Source organism: Anomaloglossus baeobatrachus, chromosome 1 (genome assembly GCF_048569485.1).
Source record: "Anomaloglossus baeobatrachus isolate aAnoBae1 chromosome 1, aAnoBae1.hap1, whole genome shotgun sequence".
In the NCBI taxonomy this organism is placed as follows: domain Eukaryota; kingdom Metazoa; phylum Chordata; class Amphibia; order Anura; family Aromobatidae; genus Anomaloglossus; species Anomaloglossus baeobatrachus.
This window is the reverse complement of record NC_134353.1, coordinates 969652792-969673574: the sequence shown is the minus strand read 5'-3', so window position 1 is coordinate 969673574 and position 20783 is coordinate 969652792. Positions and strand designations below refer to the sequence as shown.

The following is a 20783-nucleotide window of genomic DNA, read 5'->3' as shown; positions in this document are numbered from 1 at the left end:
ATGTGGAGGAGTTACCTCTCCGCTCAGCAGGGAGATGATCTCCAGGGTGAAGGTTAATAATCTTCTGCTGATCTCATTCCCGTCCTCGTCCATCCTCGGGGGTCATTCAGGAGAATGAGAGATGAAGACTAGGTAAGCTGGAGGAATGTTGTTCTGACGGTGTCTTTATGATAAAGGAGAAAATCTAAGGTCAAATTCTCATTTCTATGTTAAATCATCTGTGGTTAAACTGCCTACAGATTTCCTTACTCAAGCTGAAAGTTTAATATATGCCTATTTGTCTGTTGATTCACCCCAAGACAAAACGACTGTGTTGTGTCCCATGAATGGGAACAACCTGTTTTATATACAGTATTTCTTACATTGCATATTTTTCCTCCTATCAGGAAATTCCTTTATTGTTACTAGGTACAGTTAGGTCCAGAAATATTTGGACAGTGACACAAGTTTTGTTATTTTAGCTGTTTACAAAAACATGTTCAGAAATACAATTATATATATAATATGGGCTGAAAGTGCACACTCCCAGCTGCAATATGAGAGTTTTCACATCCAAATCAGAGAAAGGGTTTAGGAATCATAGCTCTGTAATGCATAGCCTCCTCTTTTTCAAGGGACCAAAAGTAATTGGACAAGGGACTCTAAGGGCTGCAATTAACTCTGAAGGCGTCTCCCTCGTTAACCTGTAATCAATGAAGTATTTAAAAGGTCTGGGGTTGATTACAGGTGTGTGGTTTTGCATTTGGAAGCTGTTGCTGTGACCAGACAACATGCGGTCTAAGGAACTCTCAATTGAGGTGAAGCAGAACATCCTGAGGCTGAAAAAAAAGAAAAAATCCATCAGAGAGATAGCAGACATGCTTGGAGTAGCAAAATCAACAGTCGGGTACATTCTGATAAAAAAGGAATTGACTGGTGAGCTTGGGAACTCAAAAAGGCCTGGGCGTCCACGGATGACAACAGTGGTGGATGATCGCCGCATACTTTCTTTGGCGAAGAAGACCCGTTCACAACATCAACTGAAGTCCAGAACACTCTCAGTGAAGTAGGTGTATCTGTCACTAAGTCAATAGTAAAGAGAAGACTCCATGAAAGTAAATACAAAGGGTTCACATCTAGATGCAAACCATTCATCAATTCCAAAAATAGACAGGCCAGAGTTAAATTTGCTGAAAAACACCTCATGAAGCCAGCTCAGTTCTGGAAAAGTATTCTATGGACAGATGAGACCAAGATCAACCTGTACCAGAATGATGGGAAGAAAAAAGTTTGGAGAAGAAAGGGAACGGCACATGATCCAAGGCACACCACATCCTCTGTAAAACATGGTGGAGGCAACGTGATGGCATGGGCATGCATGGCTTTCAATGGCACTGGGTCACTTGTGTTTATTGATGACATAACAGCAGACAAGAGTAGCCGGATGAATTCTGAAGTGTACCGGGATATACTTTCAGCCCAGATTCAGCCAAATGCCGCAAAGTTGATCGGACGGCGCTTCATAGTACAGATGGACAATGACCCGAAGAATACAGCCAAAGCTACCCAGGAGTTCATGAGTGCAAAAAAGTGGAACATTCTGCAATGGCCAAGTCAATCACCAGATTTTAACCCAATTGAGCATGCATTTCACTTGCTCAAATCCAGACTTAAGACGGAAAGACCCACAAACAAGCAAGACCTGAAGGCTGCGGCTGTAAAGGCCTGGCAAAGCATTAAGAAGTAGGAAACCCAGCGTTTGGTGATGTCCATGGGTTCCAGACTTAAGGCAGTGATTGCCTCCAAAGGATTCACAACAAAATATTGAAAATAAAATTTTTTTGTTTGGGTTTGGTTTATTTGTCCAATTACTTTTGACCTCCTAAAATGTGGAGTGTTTGTAAAGAAATGTGTACAATTCCTACAATTTATATCAGATATTTTTGTTCAAACCTTCAAATTAAACGTTACAATCTGCACTTGAATTCTGTTGTAGAGGTTTCAGTTCAAATCCAATGTGGTGGCGTGCAGAGCCCAACTCGCGAAAATTGTGTCACTGTCCAAATATTTCTGGACCTAACTGTAGATTTAGACTGTATGAAGTTTGTCCCTATGTTCCTCCCTTAGCTGGCTTCTGTATAGGATGCTCCTCCCTTCTTCCTCAGTTTAGTCTACAGAGGAACCATTGCTGAGCACATGTCTACAACCCTGTATAGATTATTCCTTTTCACCTGCCTTTACTTTGTACTTAATACAAGATTCTAGAAGAAAACTACAGCGTTTCTCCTGGTCTTCCTAAAAGTCATCGTTTCTGGCTGAGTTGAACTATCTGTGGATGCCGGTAGTGTGAGTACAAGCATACAGTTATCTAAGGGACTGATAATTAGAGCGCTTGGGATTCACAGCTTCTAGGAAGAGACAAAATAGTGAAAAGGACTAGCTGTGACCGGGATTAGTATACATATATCAGTAAAGAACCTGTTTCCAGGAGTGCTATACTGCATACAATCCAGAGAAAGGATTACCCAAAGGGGATGATAACAAGCCACAGCATAAAACTTTATAGCAGCTTCAGACGAAAAGTGCTCTGTAAAGTATTAACCTGTTATCAGAACTGTGTGCAGCTATAAACCTAAAATCACCCATAATAAGCTAATTGTAAGCTGCAGCAGAGACTCTGCAAATACATTCTGCAAACACAGGCTGCTCCCAAGCTAAGATTGCAACATTGTATTGGTCTCCCTGACAACCAGTGCAGAGCAGCATTCACCCTTCCTGATGGAGGCAAAGAGAACCCTCTCACTGCTTACTCTAGAGCAATGAGAGGAAGACATGGACTCATACTTACATTACAGTGAAAGATCTAAGCGGTTGACCAAACCAACATGGAAGGTTAAAGAGAACCTAGAGACAGCCAGAAGTGAACTGCTTACCCACACAACATTATTGTGGCAAAGAGTGCAAAAACAAATGACTGTATTATCTGCGCCTCGTACTCATGAGCTACCACCAGAGGGAGCCCTTGAACAACTGTACTCAGCATACTGGTCCTACAAAGAGATTTGTAGAAAATATTCCTCTACCCTGCTGAGATCAAATATGTCTGAGTCTCAAAAAGAACTACAGGACTTCCAACAGCTTACTGCTGAATGAGCCCGCACCGTGCGCGACATTGTGAGCGAGACTGAAGCAAAAATTTCGCAAATGTCAGGAGCGGCATCTTACAAATCCAGGTCCATTAAGAGCTCAAGGAACTCACTCAAATGAGGTTCATCAAGGTACTTAACCCTCAGCGAGCAGCTCATAAAGGTGTGCTCTGAAGCAGAAACAACGAAAGTAGAAGCCATCTTCGCCCAGAGAGAATCAGAGATTAAAGCAAAATCTGCACGCAGAGAAGCAGAGATGAAAGCAGAATCTGCACGCAGAGAAGCAGAGATGAAAGCAGAAGCTGCACGCAAAAAGGCAGTAATTGAAGCCCTATAGAAGATATGTGAACATGTGGCGGCCATGGCAAGGCTAAAAGTCTTCGAGCAAGCTCTGGGTGGGAGCCAAGAAGGCAGCGCCAGTTTGTGTGATCTCGACACAGAAGACTCACTTAAGCATTCAAGAGTTTACGTGCTGAGCCAAGCCGACAAACTGCCAACTACCATCAACATTCCCGTCAGCGCTAACACTTCTCCAGAGCTTCAAGACACTGATCCACCTACAGCTTCCAGCCATCCAGGTCAGTCCAATCCACCTCAGACTTTCAAGCCTGAACCTGCTTCATATCCCAATGCACAGCCACACCCTGCGCATCAGCAACCTCTTTATGCCCATGAAGAAAAAACAAAAAGCCAGCACCAAATGTGCACTTCAGCACTAAACATTCCAAACTGTACTTATTATAAAAATTTTGAGATTTTTGGCAAAAAATTGCAATTTCTTGAGCTGCCTCGCCACGTCACGGCAAATCTCATTAGAGGCAGTCCTACACTAAAATATTTTTATAAAATGTGCCATACGGCCTCCCATATGAATAGTAGAACTGCTCTCAGCAGCACTCACCTGGTCTATTTCAATCCCGTACCCATGACTGAGTCATGGCTGTGGGCGGGACAGGTCCAAGCAAATGCTGCATGAAGTAAATAGCCTGTGGACAAAGCCTGATGACTCAATGTGAACAGTCACCAACCGCCAAAATCTAGACAGATGGAATACATCCCAAATTGGGGTGCATAGCAAGGTGGAGGTCAACCACCGACCAATTCAATGAAGAAAAAACAAAAAGCCAGCACCAAATGTGCACTTCAGCACTAAACATTCCAAACTGTACTTATTATAAAAATTTTGAGATTTTTGGCAAAAAATTGCAATTTCTTGAGCTGCCTCGCCACGTCACGGCAAATCTCATTAGAGGCAGTCCTACACTAAAATATTTTTATAAAATGTGCCATACGGCCTCACATATGAATAGTAGAACTGCTCTCGTGACGTGGCGAGGCAGCTCAAGAAATTGCAATTTTTTGCCAAAAATCTCAAAATTTTTATAATAAGTACAGTTTGGAATGTTTAGTGCTGAAGTGCACATTTAGTGCTGGCTTTTTGTTTTTTCTTCATTGAATTGGTCGGTGGTTGACCTCCACCTTGCTTTGCACCCCAATTTGGGATGTATTCCATCTGTCTAGATTTTGGCGGTTGGTGACTGTTCACATTAAGTCATCAGGCCTTGTCCACAGGCTATTTACTTCATGCAGCATTTGCTTGGACCTGTCCCGCCCACAGCCATGACTCAGTCATGGGTACGGGATTGAAATAGACCAGGTGAGTGCTGCTAAGAGCAGTTCTACTATTCATATGTGAGGCCGTATGGCACATTTTATAAAAATATTTTAGTGTAGGACTGCCTCAAATGAGATTTGCCGTGACGTGGCGAGGCAGCTCAAGAAATTGCAATTTTTTGCCAAAAATCTCAAAATTTTTATAATAAGTACAGTTTGGAATGTTTAGTGCTGAAGTGCACATTTAGTGCTGGCTTTTTGTTTTTTCTCTTTATGCCCATGTCTACATGCAACCTAACATACCGGCAAGGTGCTACACTCCCAGCAACTGTGTAGTTCTGGCTCCGCATACAACAGAGATTGTACACACCAAACCAATCACTGGTCTAAATGCCTACGGCACTCCATACTTTCCCACGTTGTTCCTAAACCAAGAAGCTACGAACCACGCAACCAGCACCACGCAGTCAGCAAATGTGCCCCCAATGTTGAAAAGAACAGACATGTCCGACTTTGTGAGGTACATGATCCGCCGAGAACTCACTAACACCAGTCTCACAAAGGTTATTCAGTCCAAAAACTACAGATGGTGGAAGTGCGCCTTCAAAACTACAACGCATGACTTCGGAAAACAAAAAAGTGAGCCGGAGTATGAGATGGTATACATGGAACTTGTGAGACCATGTTCACACTGGCCATGAGACTAAGAGAAACCAAGGAAAAAAAATTGTGAAAATATACCCTGCTGTAACTAAATAAAAGCATAGTGCATATAAACATAGGGTACTTAGTAAACACTGTTTTTGATCAAAAAAAGCATAAAGCTATCCCACCAAACATCAAGGTGTACCAAGTTGGGATAGTACCTACACTCTCTAATATTAAAACCTTACCATGGGTCTAAAATAGGCCTCAATGTGGCTAAGGGCTGAGAGCGACCGGGTTCCAACAGGACACACAGTCAGGGGGATTCACAGAATGAAATGTCCAGCTCGCTGAGAAGGGGGCCACTCCCTGTTTGTACTGAATACAAAAAAACTACATAAAAACAAAAAAGTGAGCCGGAGTATGAGATGGTATACATGGAACTTGTGAGACCATGTTCACACTGGCCATGAGACTAAGAGAAACCAAAGAAAAAAAATTGTGAAAATATACCCTGCTGTAACTAAATAAACGCATGAATTCGGCATTATGGCTACTGAAGAGCTGGAACGCTGTGTAAAAGGACCATGCTCTTAGTGCCTTGTTTTTAATTATACTTTTTCGCAATCTTTTAATTTTGGAGACCATTTCTCTTTCCTGGCACCTCTAAAGGAACTTTGATTTTATCTACATGGCAATTACTGATCTAAAGGGTACTTTACACGCTGCGACATCGCTAGCGATCTCATTAGCGATGTGAAATTCTAGATCGCAAGTGCGATCTTTCGAGATCGCACATACAGTTAGGTCCAGAAATCTTTGGACAGTGACACAATTTTGGCGAGTTGGGCTCTGCATGCCACCACATTGGATTTGAAATGAAACCTCTACAACAGAATTCAAGTGCAGATTGTAACGTTTAATTTGAAGGTTTGAACAAAAATATCTGATAGAAATTGTAGGAATTGTCACATTTCTTTACAAACACTCCACATTTTAGGAGGTCAAAAATAATTGGACAAATAAACCAAACCCAAACAAAAAAATTTTATTTTCAATATTTTGTTGTGAATCCTTTGGAGGCAATCACTGCCTTAAGTCTGGAACCCATGGACATCACCAAACGCTGGGTTTCCTCCTTCTTAATGCTTTGCCAGGCCTTTACAGCCGCAGCCTTCAGGTCTTGCTTGTTTGTGGGTCTTTCCGTCTTAAGTCTGGATTTGAGCAAGTGAAATGCATGCTCAATTGGGTTAAGATCTGGTGATTGACTTGGCTATTGCAGAATGTTCCACTTTTTTGCACTCATGAACTCCTGGGTAGCTTTGGCTGTATGCTTGGGGTCATTGTCCATCTGTACTATGAAGCGCCGTCCGATCAACTTTGCGGCATTTGGCTGAATCTGGGCTGAAAGTATATTCCGGTACACTTCAGAATTCATCCGGCTACTCTTGTCTGCTGTTATGTCATCAATAAACACAAGTGACCCAGTGCCATTGAAAGCCATGCATGCCCATGCCATCACGTTGCCTCCACCATGATTTACAGAGGATGTGGTGTGCCTTGGATCATGTGCCGTTCCCTTTCTTCTCCAAACTTTTTTCTTCCCATCATTCTGGTACAGGTTGATCTTGGTCTCATCTGTCCATAGAATACTTTTCCAGAACTGAGCTGGCTTCATGAGGTGTTTTTTAGCAAATGTAACTCTGGTCTGTCTATTTTTGGAATTGATGAATGGTTTGCATCTAGATGTGAACCCTTTGTATTTACTTTCATGGAGTCTTCTCTTTACTGTTGACTTAGAGACAGATACACCTACTTCACTGAGAGTGTTCTGGACTTCAGTTGATGTTGTGAACGGGTTCTTCTTCACCAAAGAAAGTATGCGGCGATCATCCACCACTGTTGTCATCCGTGGACACCCAGGCCTTTTTGAGTTCCCAAGCTCACCAGTCAATTCCTTTTTTCTCAGAATGTACCCGACTGTTGATTTTGCTACTCCAAGCATGTCTGCTATCTCTCTGATGGATTTTTTCTTTTTTTTCAGCCTCAGGATGTTCTGCTTCACCTCAATTGAGAGTTCCTTAGACCGCATGTTGTCTGGTCACAGCAACAGCTTCCAAATGCAAAACCACACACCTGTAATCAACCCCAGACCTTTTAACTACTTCATTGATTACTGGTTAACCAGGGAGACGCCTTCAGAGTTAATTGCAGCCCTTAGAGTCCCTTGTCCAATTACTTTTGGTCCCTTGAAAAAGAGGAGGCTATGCATTACAGAGCTATGATTCCTAAACCCTTTCTCCGATTTGGATGTGAAAACTCTCATATTGCAGCTGGGAGTGTGCACTTTCAGCCCATATTATATATATAATTGTATTTCTGAACATGTTTTTGTAAACAGCTAAAATAACAAAACTTGTGTCACTGTCCAAATATTTCTGGACCTAACTGTAGGTCATTTTACGCATGTGCGATCTCGGCAGATCGCACTTGTGATCTACAATTTAACATCGCTAACGAGATCGCTAGCGATGTCGCAGCGTGTAAAGTACCCTTAACATATGGACTGCGATCCTGGACTTGGATTTCCTATGATGTGAATGACAGAAGATTCTTTTTACTTCATACCATTTGCTGACTCTTTTTCCTTGTTTCTGTGATTGCATTACACTATATCTCACCTGACCGCCTCTGTCCTTCCCTCCTCTGTGCCACGCAGCTGCACTTCCGGGTGTATTGATCCTGTTTCCTCGGTATCATTATCGCCTCTGCGCATGCGCGGGTTGCGGGTGACGCGTCCCCATTCCCGAGCATGCGCCCACCTTACTGATGGGCGTTGATTGCTGATGACTCCGGAGCCCAGAATACTATTGGTGCGGCCGCGCTGACGCCGATGGGGGAGTGACGGGGGCGGCCCGGCGCCATGTTTAAAAAACATGGTCCTTTTACACAGCGTTCCATCTGCCCCTGATGAAATGATCCAAACCGCTGTGAGATCGTGCAACATATACGTCAGGGTCCTTGTTCCAGGGGGACCTCTCTGTTGCTATTTCTTAGGCTGTGTCTGGACTATGGGTATGCTCTCCTGTATTATACGGTTCATGCTGCCTGTGGAGACACGGGGCTCAGTGGGTGCTCTCGTCCGCTAAAACCCGCCGCCTTTAGAAAGACAGCGTGGCTCAGGGCTCATCCCAACTGAACGCCGGCCTCCTTAACCGTGGGCGTAACACTACTCAGACAACACATAGTGAGGGAACCACAATAATTAGACTTTATTGGATCCCCAAACAATTAACGGCACATAACACATAACCAGCAAAACACAAATGTAACAGGCAACAGAGTCTCATGCTTCCACTGGCTCACCAGGGATTTAGAATGTCCTTGCCTCAGAGCTTCCAGGGCCACTTACTCCAATCCAGCAGCACCCCGCTTTCGGCGGGCACCCACCGAGAAAGGAATAGCGCCAGATTTAGGAAGCTGTGTGAGGTCTGTAAAGTCTGTAGCCAAGTGACCGGATTGTCCCAACCTGAGTGTCCTCCTTAGGTAGTCCTGGTATGATGATACAATCCTGGCAGCCGGGGTCGAAATCCCTAGGCTGTGGATATGGTCTCCAACCGGAACCGGAGTCCCTAGATTGAAGCCATAAGATATCCTGATCCTCAAGTCAGCTCCAAAGAGCTTAGACTGGATCCATCAACATCCAACTGGTGGCTTAAAAAAGTCCCTTTTATAGCCACAGCCTTCCACTTGGATACACTGCGTCCTCATCGATTGGTTGGACAAGAGCGCCTCTCCCATTGTATGAATCTCAAGCTGCATGGACAATGTTCATCCAAATGATGTCTACAGAAAGACTGAGGGTATACATGTAGTCTGGGAGTCACCGACTAGACAATGGCTACTAAGGTAATCACATTAGCAATACACAACTACAATGCAATGATTACTGGAAAAGTCTAGAGAACAATACGTCTGGCTTTCAGTGGCCAACACAATTACATTGAGTCAACAAGAGTCTTGTAAAAACAATGAGGGACTTCTCGCCCGTCTATAAACAATCTATCATGCTGTCTGGCTGAATTTTAAGAAACTTTAACCCATGAGAGTCCATGTCGTCACACTGCCCACTGTCTTCTACCCCTCTGACCTGCCGGCCAGAGTGTTATAACTTGTATCTTTGTGCATGTTGTTCACAATTTGCTGTTATTTGGGCTATTTGCAATATTGGGCTACCTATCTAGTACCTAGTGTGGGGTATTTTACTATTTATAGCCTAAAACTTTCCTCTACTGCTCTTGAATTTGTGCAATTTATTATCTATTTTACCTTCATGGCTCTGTTTGTAGTGCTTTATGCCCTGACCACATTTTGACCCGCAGATATTATTAATACTACACTTGTGTACCTCATGCTTCACATTTTTATACATGTTGTCATACACATGCCTCTGATTTGTGTTGCCGATTCCTTTTTGTGCCAGTCTCTTTGAAATAAATATAGAATATTTGCACTATACTCTTGTCTTTGTTCACTTTCAACCGTGTCCGCTTCACTACTGGGTGAAAGAGAGGCTGAGCGACACCAGGTGGCAACAGCAGCAGCTCTACTGCGCGGACGCACACCATCTCTGGGATGACGACTTCGGGTCAACTTGAGTCTACAAACGAAGACAACAAGTTGGCACCGACGAGAGAAGACAAGGAATTCATAAAGATTATGGATAAAGAGTTCTCTCAAAATGACTCTAACAGTTGGGTAGCCCCATTACCCTTTCGGTCTCCAAGGCCAAGGTTGCCAAACAACTTCCAGCAAGCAACTGCAAGGTCCTCCTCTCTAAAACGCACCTTGAAAAGAAAACCAGAGATGGAGAAACACTTTGTCGAGTTTATGCAAAATATCCTCGACAGAGATCATGCTGAACCGGCACCACCGTTGAAATTAGAAGAATGTTGGTACCTTCCATCCTTTGGGGTTTACCATCCTCGTAAACCCAACCAGATCAGGGTGGTGTTCGACTCCGGCGCTCAGCACGAAGGCGTCTCCCTTAACAATCTACTTCTCACCGGATCCAACATGAACAACAGTCTCATTGGAGTGTTGATTTGTTTCAGGCAAGAACCCGTGGCAATAATGGCCAACATCCAGCAGATGCTCCACTGGTTGATCGTGAAAGAAGACAGCCGGAACTATCTTAGGTTCCTATTGCACAATGACAATAATATCCAAAACGAAGTCATAGACTACTGGATGAGGGTATACGTCTTCGGAAACAGCCCTTCACCAGCTGTGGCAATCTATGGACTGAGACAGTCCGCCTGAGAAGGTGTGGAAGAGTATGGGCATGAGGCTCACCAATTCGTGGAAAGGAACTTCTACGTGGACGATGGGCTCAAGTCCTTATCCTTGAGTGAAGAAGCTGTCAATCTGCTTTCCAGAACTCAGGAAATGCTTGCTGCATCAAATCTCAGACTCAATAAGATTATATCTAACAGTCCATAGGTAATGGAAGCGTTTCCACCTGAATACCACGCCACAAGTTTGAGAGACCTCGACTTGGGTTCCGACGTCCGTCCCAGACAACGTAGCCTCGGCCTGTTATGGGACATCAAACAGGATGCTTTCACTTTTCAAGTATCACTCTGTGACAAACTATTCACTAAACGAGGAGTCCTATCTGTGATAAACAGTATCTACGATCCCCTCGGATTTGTCGCACCCTTCACCGTCCAAGGTAAAATCATGCTAAGGCTGGTTTCAGACATCCGTGTTTAATCAGGTACCAGTCATATGCATGGTTGTGTTCATACGTGTGTCATACGTGTGTCACACGTGTGTCACACGTGTGACATCAGTGTTTGCATACGTGTGACACGTACCGGGTAAAACACGTGTCTCTGTAATGAAAAGATGTTCTATATTTACCTGTATACAGCGATGCTGTCTCCGGCTCTGCTGCATCCCGCTCATTATTTTCATTGATTATTCACTGCGGATCTGGAAGCCGGAGCATTGCGGGGTCAGGCTGGGTACAGCACAGCCGAGGACAGCACCACCGGAGACATCGCCGGTGACAAGTGAGAATTCAGCAGTTTGTGCAGTGACATCCAGGGACTCATCAGGGTTCCCAATGAACTCTCATGAACCCCTGGAAGTCACCATCGTGACACTTGCTGTAACGCAGTTGTCGCAGAGGTTTCATCAGGAGGTTATCAGAGTTCATTGGGAAATCCGATGACCTCCTGGACGTCCCTGCACACACACTGCTGGCAGGATACTCACCTGTCACTAGCGATGTCCCCAGCGATGCTGTCCTCGGCGGTGCTGTTTCCTGCGCTGTCACCGCGATGCCCCTGGTTCAAGCTGCTCACTACAGTGAATAATCAATGAAAATAATGAGCGGGGGTCAGGAGCGGGAGGCAGCAGAGCCGGAGACAACATTGCTGGATACAGGTAAATATAGAAAATCTTTTTATTTATAAACCTGTGTTTTCTCCGGTACGTGTCATACTGATTTCACACGGATCACATCAGTGTGCGGTCCGTGTGACACTCGTGCTGCTTGAGAAAAAATGGGCACGTCTCCGTGTGAAATAGCAAAAAACCTGTTAAAAACGGATGTCACACGTACATAAAACACGGACGTCTGAAACCAGCCTAAGAAGCTTACTGCCGAAAATACAGATTGGGATGCTCCGCTGTCGTCCCAGAAACAACAACGGTGGGAGGCCTGGAAGAATTCCCTGAAGGTACTCAAAAAACTGCGGATTCCACGTTGTTATTCGTCAAGGTCTTCTTTGGTTGTCATTAAAAGAGAAGTCCACATCTTTTCCGATGCGTCTACAGAAGCCATAGCTGCAGTAGCTTATCTGAAGACCTTCGGAAGGCACAACAAAGTGGACTACGGTTTCATCCTGGGTAAGGCTAAACTGACTCCAAAACCCGCACACTCAGTGCCCAGGCTCAAACTCTGTGCCGCAGTATTGGCGGTAGAAATCGCTGAAGTTGTGAGAGATGAAATGGACCTCACAATCGAATCCTTCACATTCTACACCGATAGTAAAGTGGTACTGGGGTACATATATAACCAAAGAAAGCAGTTCTATGTCTACGTGAGTAACAGAGTAGAACGTATCAGAAGCTTCACTCGTCCCGAACAGTAGCACCACATTCCCACCGAACAAAACCCAGCTGACTGAGGAACGAGACTCATTGCTGCGTCCAAACTCGGCGACCACATGTGGCTGACACCTCCAAGTATCTTATATGAGGAGACCTGCGATAACTATGTCGGCAACATGTACGAGCTGGTGTGACTCCCTGGCACAGCCAGGTTGTCACAGAAAGAGTTAATCCTCCTTGGTAATCTGATCTCACACCGGTGCAGCCAGACAAAGCACAGCCCCCAGGGTAAGAGAAAAGCAGAGGAGAGGGGAGGGGCTGGAGCAGAGAGTGTGTGGAGAGCAGACAGGACAGAAGTCTGGAGCTGTGGCTCCCAGGCTGGGAGTGAAGCGTGCTTTGAAAGGGCCGGGACAGGCCGTAGTGAGGAAGGGGCCATAACAGGTAGCCGGAGCAGGGCGGTGGCCCCTCGGTACCTGGGTACCCGGATCACTACAGGGGAGTGGATTCCCCGTTCCCGGCTGAGGAGAAAGAGGAAGAGAGTGGAGAGAAAGACACTTGGCTGCAGGGAAAGAACAACAAGGGCTGCTGCACCGTGTGTGGGACACTAACACCCCCGTACCGAAGGCTGTGGACACCGGCAATTCCTAGTTACCAGTGACTCCGTGTGACTTTCTTGTGAGTACACCAGTGCCCTCGGGCACCGCACTGCAGCACTGCACCCTGCTCCCTGCTTACCCTATCACCGGGCCCCGAGACAACCAACCCCTACCCACGGAGGGGAGAAATAACATCTAGCTGCTCCATACCATCGCTCCCGGGATCCCCGTCCAAAGCAGCGGTGGTGTCCCAACTTCACCACAACCGTGGGTGGCGTCACGGACAATCTCCCTTACCCAAATCCCCTTTTACTGTGGAGCCTGGGATCACAGACCGGGTCACGCCACCGTGATACCCACAGAAGTGACCCTGTGGCCCGGATCTGAGTACCCCCTGGTCCCCGGGCGACACATTTGGCGTCACGAACAGGATCGAACCCATCCAGTTACCTGGAGGAAGTGCGCCTTGTTCTGGACTGTCAGCGGTGATCCGCTGCAAAATTTTTAAAGTCGCCATCTTTGCCGCCATTTTGGGCGCGAAAATCTCCCGCCCAGCACCTTCTGCCCCAAGCGTTGGGCGCGAAAAAGAGGCTCCGCCCCCTGAGAACGCGGGCGGAAGTGAAGCTCCGGAGGACCGGAAGCGAAAGGGAAACTTTAAAAGTTGCTGGAAGGACTGCTCCCGAGTACCAAGGGGGAGCAGGAAGAAGGAACCGCAGCTTATGTGACAAGGACTGTAAAGGCAGGGACGCCAGGACTCTGCCAACATTTGGTTCCTGGAGAGGCCGCCGCAGCGATGCACCGACCCGTTACCCCTGTTACCGGTAGCGGAGCCCGCAGCGCCTGTTGGGGAGGACCCAGACCTGGGGTCCCCAGGCCTCACCTTTGTCACCACCCTGCCACCGGCCCCGGCAGTCCGCCCGGCCGTGACGGAGATGACGACGGCTCCGGCAGTCCGCCCAGCCGCAACGACAGCGAAGTACCGGTCCCGTTGACCAATCTGGAGCCGTTCCTGGACTGGGGTCAAGGGGTGCTGCCTGGGCTTTAGGGGCAGCACCAAGGCTAGGTTGTTTGGGTGGGTGACTAAAGGACCCGTCACGTTGACATTATTAAAAGTGTTATTTGTTGTTGCAACGTTGAAGCAATGTGCATCCCGCTGTGGGAAGATTGAAAATGCATGTGTGAAAATGTTTAAAATGTTTTATCCTTTTTCCAGTTTTAATAAATGTTGGTGCCTCGACGGCCCGAGGACGGGCCGTGTTTTACCAAGGGGGTGTGTGACGCCCTGGCACAGCCAGGTTGTCACAGAAAGAGTTAATCCTCCTTGGTAATCTGATCTCACACCGGTGCAGCCAGACAAAGCACAGCCCCCAGGGTAAGAGAAAAGCAGAGGAGAGGGGAGGGGCTGGAGATGAGAGTGTGTGGAGAGCAGACAGGACAGAAGTCTGGAGCTATGGCTCCCAGGCTGGGAGTGAAGCGTGCTCTGAAAGGGCCGGGACAGGCCGTAGTGAGGAAGGGGCCAGAACAGGTAGCCGGAGCAGGGCGGTGGCCCCTCGGTACCTGGGTACCCGGATCACTACAGGGGAGTGGATTCCCCGTTCCCGGCTGAGGAGAAAGAGGAAGAGAGTGGAGAGAAAGACACTTGGCTGCAGGGAAAGAACAACAAGGGCTGCTGCACCGTGTGTGGGACACTAACACCCCCGTACCGAAGGCTGCGGACACCGGCAATTCCTAGTTTGCCAGTGACTCCGTGTGACTTTCTTGTGAGTACACCCGTGCCCTCGGGCACCGCACTGCAGCACTGCACCCTGCTCCCTGCTTACCCTATCACCGGGCCCCGGGACAACCAACCCCCTACCCACGGAGGGGAGAAATAACATCTAGCTGCTCCATATCATCGCTCCTGGGATCCCCGTCCAGAGCAGCGGTGGTGTTCCACAATCACCACAACCGTGGGTGGCGTCACGGACAATCTCCCTTAACAAAACCCCTTTTACTGTGGAGCCTGGGATCACAGACCGGGTCACGCCACCGTGATACCCACAGAAGTGACTCTGTGGCCCGGATCTGAGTACCCCTGGTCCCCGGGCGACACACTGGTGGAACCAGAATCCAACAAGGAAATTAGACCAATCGTCTCCGCTCTCTACACTTCAGTGACATCAAAACAGAAGTTGAGACCTCATCGCTTCGAGCGCTTCTCAAGTTGATCATCTGCGATACGAGTCGTAGCTCGTCTTATTCACATCGCTCACTGTTTCTACAAGTCTTCAACGTGCCACGGCTGGCACATGTGCGTGAATGATCCTGGTGTCATCGACAAAGAACGTGCCAAACAAGTCATACTCAGGTGTGTACAGCAAGAAGTGTATCACCACGAGATTGACAGCATCACAAAGGGTGTTAACCTTTCCAAAACCAGTTCGCTCTTCAACCTGAATTCAATGCTCGATCACAACAAGTTGCTACGAGTGGGCGGCCAGATTGGAAAATATGATATGCATAACAAGGAACAGAACCCTTAATAATTCCCGGTCAACACTACATTGCTACCTTGTTAGTCCGACACTATCATGAACAAGTGCAGCATCAAGGTAGACAGCTTACCGAAGGCAGGATCAGGTCCGCCGGTTTATGGATCGTTGGGGTGAAAAGGTATGTCTCTTCAGCGCTTCATAGATGCGTCAAGTGCCAAAGGTTAAGAGGAAGACATCAACACCAGCAGATGGCAAATCTTTAGACAGATCATTTAAGTACAGATCAGCCATTCTCATATGTCGGTGTAGACGTCTTTGGTCCAGGGACAGTCATCACAAGAAGAACTCATGGTGGAGCTGCAAGTAGTAAGCGATGGGCTGTCCTATTTACCTGTCTCAGCATCCGTGCAGTTCACATTGAAGTAATTGAATCCATGGACTCTTCCTGCTTCATCAATGCCCTAAGAAGGTTCTTCTCCATCCGCGGGCCTGCCAAACAATTCCGGTCCGACTGTGGAACTAATTTCACAGGGGCTTGTAAGGCACTGCAGCTAAACAACTTCTTGGCTGACAACGGATGTACCTGGATGCTCAATCCCCCACACTCGTCACACATGGGTAGATCCTGGGAACGCATGATCAGAATCGCACGAAGAATCCTTGATTCCATGCTACTAAGTCACAAACTTCCTCTCACCCACGAAGTGCTGGTGACCTTCCTCGCAGAGGTATCCACTATAATAAATGCCAGACCTCTGGTTCCTGTATCATCGAACCCCGACGCACCAATGATTCATACTCCAGCCACACTCCTCACACAGAAAATTGGAGCTGTTTCAGTCCCTCTCGGGGACTTCAATCAAAAGAATATTTTCAGACGTCAATGGAAGCAAGTACATCTGTCCAACGTGTTCTGGCATCGGTGGAAGACCAAGTATTTGCATCTGCTTCAAAGCCGTCACAAATGGCAGAAGTCATCTCCAAACCTACAAGTAGGAGACGTTGTCTTGCTGAAAGACAGAGGCTCATTGCAACGAGTGGTAAATGGGACTCATCACCAAGGCTGTACTCAGCGACGATGAAAAGACCCAGAAGGTAGAAGTGAAGGTGACGAAGGGCGGTTCAACCCGAATCTTCTTTCGTCCAGTCCCTGAACTCGTGCTACTTTTACAGAAGGAGGACGTTACATGAAATAACTTTGTCGTTGGACACTGCCACGGCGGGGAGCGTACCTTTCCTTACCCCTGCTGTACTGAGACACAACTGTTTGTGTCCAATTGAACCTTAAACTTTTCTTTTGGACTAAAACTTTACCATTGGATTATTGGGTTGGAGGAAGAGTTGGCATGTTTGCAGCTTCCCCAATCTGAAGATGGGTTTGTTGAACTTGAATTCATTTTCCATTTTTTTTCTACTTTTACATTTTTACGCAAGGACTATGCGTCATCGACCAAGCATGGACTTGAATTCAGTGCATTACCATTGCATTTTTTATGTTTCTCTCTTTTCTCGTTACAGGTTTCATGACATCGAGGGACAGGATCGACTCCTTACGTCGTACAAGGACTTGTGAAATCAGATGATTTCAGACGGGGAGTGTTGTGTCCCATGAATGGGAACAACCTGTTGTATATACAGTATTTCTTGCATTGCATATTTTTCCTCCTATCAGGAACTTCCTTGTTACTAGGTAGATTTAGACTGTATGAAAATTGTCCCTATGTTCCTCCCTTAGTTGACTTATGTATAGAATGCTCCTCCCTTCTTCTTCAGTTTAGTCTAGAGGAACCATTGCTGAAGACACGTGTCTACAACCCTGTACAGATTATTCCTTTTCACCTGCCTTTACTTTGCACTTAATACAAGATTCTAGAAGAAAACTACAGCGTTTCTCCTGGTCTTCCTACAAGCCATTGTTTCTGGCTGAGTTTAAAACTATCTGTGGATGCCTGTGGTGTGAGTACAAGCATACAGTTATCTAAGGGACTGATAATTAGAGCACTTGGGATTCACAGCTTCTAGGAAGAGACAAAATAGACTGACAGCACTCACCAAATTGAAATGTGAACAGGTGCATAACTGAACATGACTCGTAACTACCTACTCTATGCTAAAGCCTCTCTCTGGGTTAAAAATCTCCTGTGTATGGGCAAGTAGGAACCTGCTATATAGGATAAGATTACCTGTGGCAAGTGGGGGAGGGGTGCACGGTCAGATGGTATGACCCTCTTAAATATAGACAAAAAGACTGATGGCAGTCACCAAATTGAAATGTGAACAGGAGAAGGCACCCAATTACGAGATATGCCGTGAAGAGGCAACTGGGCAGATATACTAACGGCCGTTTCTATATGCTAAATATCTCATTTTTCTTAGATTTCCCTTAGCAGTAATGCAGGTCCATGTTCACACATCCATGGTTTGCATTATTGGAGTGCAAACTGTCTTTTTTTGGATTCACACCAAGAGATCTGCGGAAGGATCTGAGCATGGACAATATAATAAAAATGAGTAATATGACACATGTAAATTACAGAAGCTAATTCACTAAGCATTTAGAGAAAAAAACGATCTCAGAGACTTCACCACATACATTTGACACATTATATTATTACATTATAGAATTCCCAGCAAGAAAATTTGTGTCACATTTACAAGGTAATCTGTAACTAAGGCTCTGATCACATCTACAAGACGTCACCAACCACGACCGGTGGATCCTGTAACTAAGGCTCCGATCACATCTACAAGACGTCACCAACCACGACCGGTGGATCCTGTAACTAAGGCTCCGATCACATCTACAAGACGTCACCAACCACGACCGGTGGATCCTGTAACTAAGGCCCCGATCACATCTACAAGACGTCACCAACCACGACCGGTGGATCCTGTAACTAAGGCTCCGATCACATCTACAAGACGTCACCAACCACGACCGGTGGATCCTGTAACTAAGGCTCCGATCACATCTACAAGACGTCACCAACCACGACCGGTGGATCCTGTAACTAAGGCCCCGATCACATCTACAAGACGTCACCAACCACGACCGGTGGATCCTGTAACTAAGGCTCCGATCACATCTACAAGACGTCACCAACCACGACCGGTGGATCCTGTAACTAAGGCTCCGATCACATCTACAAGACGTCACCAACCACGACCGGTGGATCCTGTAACTAAGGCTCCGATCACATCTACAAGACGTCACCAACCACGACCGGTGGATCCTGTAACTAAGGCCCCGATCACATCTACAAGACGTCACCAACCACGAGCGATGTATCCTGTAACTAAAGCCCACTTTACACGTTGCAATTAGTTGTACAATCGCATTTGCGATGTGACACGCCCAGGTTGCATACGGGATCTATGAGATTTCACGTTGGTCGTTCATTTGCTGTCACACGAGCGTTAGTAGTCTATGTTAAATTGGTCAATTTTGTGTGCGATCCTTTAGATCATGTGTTCCGTGACGTATGCATTGGGCACCTTTTTTTTTTTTTTTTTTATTGACTTGCCAAGCGTGTGTAATGTGTAGGGATGCGTTTTTACTATGTCATCTGCCATTCAGCTCTGCTACATGGCCGCTAACAGCAGACACAGACAGCCATGTAGCAGAGCTGAATGGCAGATGACAGCAGACACAGACAGAGCCGCACTGTCAGAATGAACTCGGGTGAACTTCACCCGACTTCACGGTCATGCTGCGGCTCTGTCTGTGCCGCGTCCTGATTAGCGGTCACCATTAAAGGACTCACCGTTGACCGCTAATCTCCTAAATTCCTAAAGTTAGCAGCCCTCTCTCATACTCACCAATCCCCGATCCCCGGCGCTGCACGGCATTCACACTGCTCCAGCGGCTTTTACTGTTTTGAAAAAGCCGGCCGCCCATTAAACAATTTCGTATTCCCTGCTTTCCCCGCCCACCGGCGCCTATGATTGGTTACAGTGAGACACGCCCCCACGCTGAGTGACAGCTGTCACACTGCACCCAATCACAGCAGCCGGTGGGCGTGTCTATACTGTGTATTGAAATAAATAATTAAATAATTAAAAAAAACGGCGTGCGGTCCCCCCCAATTTTAAAACCAGCCAGATAAAGCCATACGGCTGAAGGCTGGTATTCTCAGGATGGGGAGCTCCACGTTATGGGGAGCCCCCCAGCCTAACAATATCAGCCAACAGCCGCCCAGAATTGCCGCATACATTATATGCGACAGTTCTGGGACTGTACCCGGCTCTTCCCGATTTGCCCTGGTGCGTTGGCAAATCGGGGTACTAAGGAGTTATTGGCAGCCCATAGCTGCCAATAAGTCCTAGATTAATCATGTCAGACGTCTATGAGACACCTTCCATGATTAATCTGTAAGTGACAGTAAAAAAACACACACACCTGAAAAAATCATTTATTAGAAATAAAAAACACAAACACATTCCCTCATTACCAATTTATTAACCCCCGACAAACCCTCCATGTCCGGCGTACTCCACAGTCCTCCAGCGTCGCGTCCAGCTCTGCTGCATGGAGGTGACAGGAGCAGCAGAAGACACCGCCGCTCCGGTCACCTCCACGCAGGTAATGAAGACAGCCGCGCGATCAGCTGATCTGTCACTGAGGTTACCCGCGGCCACCGCTGGATCCAGTGACAGCGGGTAACCTCAGTGACAGATCAGCTGATCGCGCGGCTGTCTTCATTACCTGCGTGGAGGTGACCGGAGCGGCGGTGTCTTCTGCTGCTCCTGTTACCTCCATGCAGCAGAGCTGGACGCGACGCTGGAGGACTGTGGAGTACGCCGGACATGGAGGGTTTGTCGGGGGTTAATAAATTGGTAATGAGGGAATGTGTTTGTGTTTTTTATTTCTAATAAAGGATTTTTTCATGTGTGTGTGTTTTTTTACTGTCACTTACAGATTAATCATGGAAGGTGTCTCATAGACGTCTGACATGATTAATCTAGGACTTATTGGCAGCTATGGGCTGCCAATAACTCCTTATTACCCCGATTTGCCAACGCACCAGGGCAAATCGGGAAGAGCCGGGTACAGTCCCAGAACTGTCGCATATAATGTATGCGGCAATTCTGGGCGGCTGTTGGCTGATATTGTTAGGCTGGGGGGCTCCCCATAACGTGGAGCTCCCCATCCTGAGAATACCAGCCTTCAGCCGTATGGCTTTATCTGGCTGGTTTTAAAATTGGGG

At 46.7% G+C, this 20783-nt stretch overlaps 1 long non-coding RNA gene across 1 annotated transcript in view; it reads right to left on the bottom strand.

The window, feature by feature from the left end:
- LOC142258034 (uncharacterized) overlaps positions 1-20783 on the bottom strand; it is a 50547-nt gene that overhangs the window by 470 nt on the left and 29294 nt on the right. Inside the window, exon 2 of the long non-coding RNA XR_012727702.1 lies at positions 16-163. This is a non-coding gene — a long non-coding RNA (uncharacterized LOC142258034). The remainder of the gene's footprint in view (positions 1-15; positions 164-20783) is intronic.